General features: G+C 40.6%; 1 pseudogene; it reads left to right on the top strand.

Moving 5' to 3' along the window:
• The first annotated feature begins 1,230 nt into the window (after positions 1-1,230).
• Positions 1,231-1,849, top strand: LOC124103361 (double homeobox protein A-like; annotated as a pseudogene).
• The last annotated feature ends 7,376 nt before the right edge of the window (positions 1,850-9,225 follow it).

Here is a 9,225-nt window from a genome sequence, read left to right as displayed (position 1 = left end):
CTCACAGCCCTGGCACCAGTTGAGAACCTCATGCTCTGAAAGGTGATGAGATTACATGTTTGCAAAATTCATCGTTGTGATGTTAGATGCCCCAGATTTTCTCCCAGGTGTCCTTGGAGGCTGTTTACAGAACTCATTCACCTCCCTCCCCCATCATATATACATATATATATATATACATATATATATATATATATATATTTTTTTTTTTCTCTCTTCACTCTTCATGCAGGTCCTATATTCTTAGCGGCATATCCCCTGGCAAGCTGACAGCACGCTCTCACTTCTCATCTCTGGCTCCTGGTTTACTGTCTGTTTTTGACAATCTGGCTTCCATCACAGGTGGCCTCAGAGGGGCCCATCCATCACAACTGTACAGAGAACTGTGCAGTGCTCTGTTTCACTGGGTGGGTTAGTTTCTGTCCGACGGGCTGAGTTCATCTTTTTTTTTTGTAGTTTTTCCCTGCCCCGGGGAAGCGCCTCCTCTATCCTCTAACCTTAAGTCACCCTGGGTTGTTGACATCCCTAATGGAGCCCAGGTACCTTGTATTTATGAAAGTCGATTTGCATGAGTGGGTGGCACAGTGGGAATGCCAGACCTACTGAGTTTCCTAGGAAGTTCTTCTTAGTTTGACAGATTCTTTCCAAAGAAGCAATCAGCCTCCCCACTCCAACACATTGATGGTTGAGAGTAGATCCGAAGAATTTTGAAATTTATCATCCCTTCCTATAGAGCCTGCAGAGAGGAAAACATCTAGGGGAGTTTTTGCAGCTCCTCCTGGTTTATGAATCTATAGCATTTATTTTTTTTTCCCTGGCACAATGAAGGCTAGAGACACAAGTCTGGATTGAAGAATAGGGCACTTGTCTGAAAATGAGCATAGGGCCCGGCTCTACCACTTATTCAGCTGGTGATTCACACAAATCTCATTCCTCCTCTGGACTTGGCTTCTACTTGAAGTTGCATTGTACGGATTAATCTGAGGGTATACTGAACTTGGCACCTGGCATTTAGAAGGTGCTCAATATCAATTTTCAGTTGGTCATATGGGTAGTCAGAGAATTGCAGATGATGATTTCCATGTAGGGCGTTTAAGTTTCATTTGTCAGTGAATTTTTTTCTTCATTTGGAGAAAATATCCAAATGTGTCAATAATATCAAAAATAATTTTAAAACATTATTTTCCCTAGAATCTCTTGGATTCTGGACCATCGGGACTCTCTTCCAACATGGAGCAAAACGGCTCTTCAAACGGGTCTATGCTAGGGAATCATATGCGCCATCGCACTAAGTTCACCAAAGAGCAGCTGACAATCCTCATCAACACCTTTAACCAAATGCCTTACCCACATTATGCTACCAGACAAAGACTTGCTTTGGAAATCAACGTTGAAGAGTCTAGAATCCAGGTTTGGTTTCAGAATCGCAGAGCTAGATCCTTCTTCCAGGAGAGACGAGAACTTAAGGAGGCCCTGCAATCCAGCCAAGGCCCTGGGCAAGATCACCTTCCAAAAGGGACTCCCAGTGAACAGATCCGACGGCCCCGCACCACCTACAGCCCCACTCAGCTGTGTACCCTCTTCAAGGCCTTCAAGAAAAACCCCTACCCTGGGATCCATTGCAGAGAACAGCTTGCTAAGAAAATTGGAGTTCCTGAGTCGAGAGTCCAAACTTGGTTTCAAAACAGAAGATCTAGATTATATGTGAAGATCAAAAAAGAACCTGATGAATCCTTCCAAGGAGGCCAGGGACAAGATCGGGGACAGAGTTCGAGGTATGGAAAGCCCAGAAAATGGCACCAACTTGAGCTCTCATCATCCAGACACTTCTCAGAAGCCCCAGCTCTGACCACTGCTGCAGTGGGAACCCCGCCTTTGGGGAACCTTCTGGATCCAAACTACAGTGGTAACATTAATGGTAGCCAGCTCCCTTCACAAATTGAAGAGTGCTTCCACATTCCTGGCTCTACACAACAGACACATTGCTAGTATGCTGCCTCCTCTGCCCTCTCTCAACTTCTGCTAACCATCTCTGTGGAGTTTTAAAAGGTGTTTAAGAAAAGACAGGAGCAGGATGTCTCCCCGTGAGCAAGGAAGGCAGGAAGCTTGCACTGGGAGAAATCTTTATGGTCTCATTCAGGCCAGAGGCAGAAGTCAACTCTGAACTCAGTTTGGCCCAGATGTCCTGCCACCAGCATCAGTGGCTCACTGAGAGGGTGACCAGTCATCAGTTAGGTGCCTGGAGATGCATTGGAAATGACTGTGGGAGCACATCTGGAACATTTTCAACAGAAGTCCAATGGCACCAGCGTTGCCAGCAGCTTGAGCTAGAACATGGTGGACATAGACAAATCTAGAGTATTTGACATGACTTCAGCCTTCCTGGGGAGAGTCCCGTGCTGCAGGGACTTCAAGCCAAGCCTTCTGCAGATGAGAAAAGATGATAATCTAAGGGCTGGGGCCATAGCTCAGTTGGTAGAGTGCTTCCATCTCATGCATAAGGCCCTGTGTTTGATCCCCAGCACCACACAAGAAAAAGAAAAAAAAAATCAGAACTTTAGGAGGTAGACAGGCACCAAAGGCCCCGCACAGCCCTACTGAAGCAGCCTGGTATCAGAGTTCCATCGACCTTGAGATGAAGAAAATAAACTTAGTGATAACTTTTTTTACAGTCACCAGAGAAACAACAATTGATTCAGGAAAAGTCATCAATTGATGTTAAAACCATAAAATGAAAAATTGAAGGAAAAAATATGTATAACTTCTGGAAGAATTTCCTCCCTCAGACTTTTTTTTTGGAAGTTGATAAATAAAATATGAATATATTTATAGGAAAAAAAAATTCCCCAGCAGAGTTGACATTGTTGTCTTAGTGGCTGACACCCCAGCCCTGCTTCTGCCTAGGATGATTTATGGAGGGCAGTTGTGGTGACCTTCCTACCTTTGCCAGCAGCTGATTTTGGAGCGAGCATACTTGGTTATTGAGGGAGTGACCTGAGCCTGGCCATGAAGACATAAGTGGAAACATATCTTGGGATTTTTAGAATGACTTCCCAGCTTCTCAGAAAGAAGCATTAGGTATCGGCATCTCCTCTGTCATTACTGGGATAGAACAGAACTGCTCCAGACAATTATGCCATAAAGGGACCAGCCTGAGGGGCAATGCCATCATCCTAAGAACCCAGGACAGAGGGATGGGTAGAACTGTTCCCTTGACCAGGCTGTCAATTCACACCATTACCAATCCAGGAGAGAGCTCTGTTTTAAGACTTCCTGTTGAAGTCTTCTTTAATCCCTTTGAGCCCACTTTTCCCATTATTTGTAGCCCAAAGTATGTACTTGATGCCATCATCACCAACACTTGATCTGCCTACCCTGCACCAAATTGCACATTGTGTTAATGACTATGGCTTGAGATCAAGTCTTGGTAGCTGGTTGTTTGCTCCATGTAAATTTAAGATTTACCTTCTCTGTGTCCTTTCCACTCCTCCAAAAAAAAAAAAAAAAAGTCACAAGTACAACATTAACCTGGTCAGAATAATTTGGAGGCAAACTAAATTTTTTGTAATAATAAAATACTATGATCATATAATAAATCTCTTTGGTTAGTCTTTGATGTTTTATAAAGCTTTAAATTTTATTAGCAAGTTTTATACCTTTTTCACAAATACTGTGTGTTTTGCTATTATAAATGGGATTCTTCAATATTATTCCTTTTTAAATGTGAGTTGATTCAATGTCCCTTATAGAATTATATCTACTCTTTCAGGATCCAGTTTAAGGTCAGGTACTAAATTTAGCTATCCTGTCTCCTTAGCCAACTCTTATCAACATTTTTACAGTCTGTCTTTGTCTTTATCATTGACATTTTTTTTAATTGCAACCTTATTCTCCTTTAGTTTTTTTCTTAAACCTTTTATTTAAAAATTTTGGGTTTACAGAGCAGATGCAAAGATAGTTCAGAGAATTCCTCTATTTTTTATCCAGTTTTCTGTAATGTCAATGTCTTATGTGACTGTGGTACATTTGTCAACACTAAGAAGTTGACATGCATTCCATGCTTTTAACTATCAGATTCACCATTATTCCACTGATGTCTTTTTTTTTTTTTCTGTGTCAAGATCCAATCTTGGGTACCATATTGCATATTGGATTCCCCCACTCCATACACACATCTTTAGGAGGATGCTTCTCTGTTTGGATATGCCTGAGAGTTCTTTGGGGGTTATATGTACTTGTACTTTCTTAGGTATGGCATTGCATAAGTGACGTGTCGTCTCGGTGTCACAGCTGGAGGCACACGGTGCCTGTCTGTCCTTATTTGGTGATTTGATTTTGATGACCTCGTTAAAGTGCTGATATATTCCTTCATTTTTTTCCTCCTTTCCAACTGTTAATAAGTACAAACCATGCAAATATCCTGCTCCTCATCAAAATGTCCCCATGGAGTCAAACTTTATGGATACTTCTCCCCTGTTCTGATCTTTACTAGAAAGGTTGCCAAATGCTTATTTTCCACATTCAGTACACCTTCCACATTCCCTAGTCAGACTCAGCATTCAATTATCGTTATTCCCCCACATTTAGCTCCTTATCTACTGCTTATGGAAGTGAACTCATGAATCCCTTCATTCTCTCCCAATGGTTTATAATTCATTATTATTCCTGATTATTTGTGCCCTAAACTGGTTCCTGTGTCACCTATTTTGAACGCTTCTTGGATTTCTGGCATATTCTGAAATATTCCAGGCTTAACTTCTCCCAAGTGGGCCTAATATCTTGGAATCATGGAACTAGTCATTTCTCCAAGGAGTCCTGGTTTCTTTCAGTGGAGACCAAGGTCTGGGTGCTGGTGGACAGGTTTCGAGTTGTGATCCTTTTCTATGGAGAGTGAACTTTGTATGTTTTACTCTTTTCTTCTAAGCTAACCATTTCTGCTTAATAAAGAATCAAAATAGTGACAAATCTCACTCCTGACTTTAAGTGTCTCTCTCCTTTGTCTACTAATCTGATTATTAATTTTATAAGTATTAAGAAATTTCTATTTTGATTATTTTTATCATTGATTTTTGTCAACTTTCTCCCATATTGAGATCATTTCTCCCATGTTCCCCTATGAAACAGTTTTTGCATTCGCAGAGGCGTATTTGATTAATTGATACAATCACCTTGTTAATATTTCATTCCTTTATGAGGAGTCCTTCAGATGGGCCATTACTTTCCTTCAGAGGGCTTCCTTTCTGCTCCCTGAAAGCGTTTCCCTTGTAAATTGTTCTTCCTGGCCTCTGCTCTGCCCTTTGGGAAATTCTCCTGTTTGAATTTTCCTAATTGGCCTCGCTGATTGTGTGCAAAGGATCATAACCTTTCTTGGGACTAACTTGATTCTCTTCTTTATCAATGTCATTTGGGGACCCCAACATGGTTTTAAGTCTTAAAACTTTTTTTTGTCCAGTCTTTTGACAATACAATGCTCTTAAAAACCCAGGGGTCTCCTTAGTGATCGTGTTTTCCTTAGTTCCATGTGCTAGCATCCACTCAAGCCTTTTAGAAATGTCCTTCAGAGGGCCATTACCAAGCATTTGTGCAAAAGATGCTTAGAAGACTAGGCTTTGGAACTAGACTCACTTGTGCCCATATACATCCCATTTCTGCCCCTCCTGTCTCTGTCATCCTAGAGAAGTTCACTATTTATGCTTCAATTTATTCATGTGTACAATGGGGATAATAGTCATAGTGCCTTTCACTTTTGTGGCTTATATGGAGAATTTACTGAGAAAATGAATATACAATAAGAGCTGGCGCTGGGTATGTACTTCTGTCAGTTAGCAATGTTTAAGCTTCCTTGCGGATGAGGCACTTTTCATTCCTGTTCCTCAACGTGCCTACCAGCCCCTGTTCACACTCTTTTCCTGGCCTGCAGGCCATTTGTCTATCAGAATTCTACTTATTCCCCGAGGTTACTGACTACTTTTGCTGTTAGACTTTCCCTCATCTCACAGTCAGATTTCATTTTCTTTCTGTTCTGTTCCATACCCATTATTAGTCCAAACAGTTCCCCACTTATGAATCAGGGAAACACTAGGCTACACCCCAAGATCTCTGGATGCCTGAAACCACAGATAGTACTGAACTCTATAATATCAGTTTTCCCTTTGTATACCTGTGATAAAGGTTAATTTATATATCGGGCACAATAAGGGAATACTAATAAAATAGAAGAATTATAACAACACAGTGTCATGAAAGTTATGCAAATGTGTTTTAATTCTCTTGAAATATCTCACTGTATTCTTGCCTTTCATTTAAAGGGAGCCCTTCAAGCTTCTCTTTGGAACATCTGAATTGTCTGCATCATTTCCCTTGAGATTTGGGCTACAATTAAGTAAAATATGAACATTGTGGTTCCCCAACTGTCAATTTGATAACCATATGGATACTCAGTGACTAAGGGGTGGGCTACATATTCAGCACGGGTATCTTGGAAAAAATGATGATTCATGTGCAGGATGAGACAGTATGAGATGTCACCATGCTACTCGGAATGTCATGCACTTTAAAACGAATGGATTTTTGTTTATAGAATTCCCTATTTAATAATTTTGGTCCACCATGAGCTGCATATAACTGAAACCACAGAAAGAAACCATGGATTGGAGGGGCCTATTGTATTTCTAAGCTTGATTTATGAACTCTGCTTCATTACAGTGGGTTATATATTATGTATCTGCGTGTTTTGCCCACAAGAGGGCAGACCTGTCCTGATTCGGCATGAGTTCTTTCTTCCACACAATTTACAGTAGCAGATTCTCTCCCAATGCTTACCTTGAATTGAAATTATAAAATAGACTTGATGAAAGAACAGATGTTGCATCTTGTGACTATGTTCTGCTGTTCATTTCAGAAATGTATCCAAGCTTCTGAACCAAGCGGAGGTTCATTTTCCTCACGGAAGAAGTTACTAGGGGAGGTAGCATCGTTGTCCAAGGTATCCTAAAGAACATAGGCCCCTTCTCTTTTCCTGTGCTGCATCCTTCATGAGTGGCTTCAAGTGTCAGGGTTGTAATATGGCAGCTCCCAGGCGCCCATCACCTTCCATTGAGAGAAATGAGAGCAAAGGGCCAAAGATGCCACTCTGAAGTGTCTGGCTGTTTTTAAGGAGACTCTCAGGAAGTTCTTTCAGTGACTCATAGGCCCGGGCTAAGTCACATGACGATCTTTAGCTGCAAGAGAGATGGAGTATTTAATGTGAATACCGTCATGGCAAACAAAATCAGGGTCCTGTTTGGCAGAAAAAAAAAAGGGAAATGAATGTTGGGCGTGTAACAAGCAGAACAATATTCCTCCATGTTGTTTTGCCATTGGAAACAGCAGACACTGCACCTGGGCAGCTTGAAGAGCACACTAAGATTGTTCATGGAATGGGGGAAGCTTCAGGAAGGTAGGTGTTGGGAGAGTTTGGGGAACTTCAATAACAGGAATCTGTGGACTTTAGAGCAATGCCATTTATTAGATTCAGTAATGAAACAGACTCCCAGTCACTTCAGTTCTTGAGATAAAGAATTTCATTGGCTTCGTTTGACTGGATGGGATGCACAGAGTAGTCAGCCTTTGGACTCTAGCCTGACCCAGGTACTAGAGTTTGTTCCTCCAAAGAAGTAAATTGTCGAAGATAGTTAGCTCTCATTATTGGCTATATCATAGAACAACTTAACACGGATGCTAGAGTGCAGTTGTGCCGGGTTCTAGATTTCCCAACTTTTCTGAGAGTTCTTCTTATTCTAAGGAGTCAGCAACATGTGCTAGAATGTTCATGGGCCTGGGTCTAGATAAGTAGGCTTATTGAATGCCAAGTGCTTTCAAAAAACCTCGGGATTTATCTGATTTTTAAGCCTGTAGGAATTTAGTTAGGACCAGTAAGGCAACCACTGAATTTCAGGTCTGCTCAGAAGGTAAAAATTCCAGCTGATTGGTTTTTGCACCCTAAAATTCACTTAGGAGGGAAAGTTCTAAATTTCAACAAACCTGCTTGTCATTTTGGATCATCCCTGGGAAGGGAAGGCAGCTGTATGTTCTTCTGCCATACCCAGCCTTCTCCTTTCAAGGACTTAAAGATGAATATGCCTTTCTTTTGTAAAATTCCATTAGTGTCTTTTTTTTTTCACCTGGTTGTCTGGGAAGTAGAAAGTAGGAAATGTCCTGCCATTTGTTTCCCGGCTGTTCTTGTCTTTTTGGCATCCTCTCATGATATTGAGCTTCATGATTAAATGTGTCAGCTTTGGAGTCTGGCAGATCAGGGGTGAAGTCCTCATTTAGCTACTCATTGGCAATGTCATCATGGGCTGATAAAATCAGTGAACTTTGCCCACATTGGCTATGATACATATTTCTCAGGGTTAGTCCTGGCCAGTGTATTTTTCTTGTGTGTGGAGAATGTATATATAATATCTATAATGACTCCGACCTACTTTGATTACTTAACATTGTATCTTACAAGCTCTTATCAGACCATATAAGTCAGCCTTCATCTTTTTAATGGCTGTACAGTGTTACAGCTGAGTGGTTGTGCTGTCCTGTTAACTCATTCCTCATCACTAAATGTTTAAGTTTGTTTTTTTCCCCAGACATTTACTATCATGAATTATCATATAGACTTAGATTTTCCTCCGGACACATGTATGAGAACACATCTATTGGGATGAATTGGGTTTTAAGTTATATTTCTTCAATCCTGAATGTGCATCTGCACTTGCGTTGAAAAGCTGTCTTTATTTCTTTTCTTGGTAAATGTCATTTGACTACTTTATAGGTTTTTTTTGTTTGTCTTTTGTTTTTGTCGTGCCGGGGATGGAACCCAGGTCCTTGCACAGGCTAGTCGAGTGCTCTACCACTGAGTTGCATCTCTGGCCCTTGCTTAATGGTTTTGAAGTTTCTATGTAGTCACAGTCATTAATCCTTTCCTTTGATTTTGGGTTATGTATCTTACTTCAGCTTTCCTTGCTCTCACATATGTTGTCATACATATATATATACACACACACACAAAAATATCTACACATATATATTTGGCATCTTATTATAATATAATTTTTATGATTTTATTATCCTTTTTAGTTATATACAACATTAGTAATAATTATTTGACATAATTATGAAAGCATGGAATATAATTTTCTCCTATTCAGTCCCGGATAATTTCTCTGTCTGTTTTCTTTTCTACTGTCTCCT

The sequence above is a fragment of the Marmota monax genome, unplaced genomic scaffold, assembly GCF_021218885.2.
Source record: "Marmota monax isolate L192 unplaced genomic scaffold, Marmota_monax_Labrador192_F-V1.1 WCK01_AAM20220418_F8-fsc00229, whole genome shotgun sequence".
Classification (NCBI taxonomy): Eukaryota; Metazoa; Chordata; class Mammalia; order Rodentia; family Sciuridae; genus Marmota; species Marmota monax.
The sequence above is the reverse complement of the archived record's forward strand: the minus strand, read 5'-3'. Positions and strand labels throughout refer to the sequence as shown.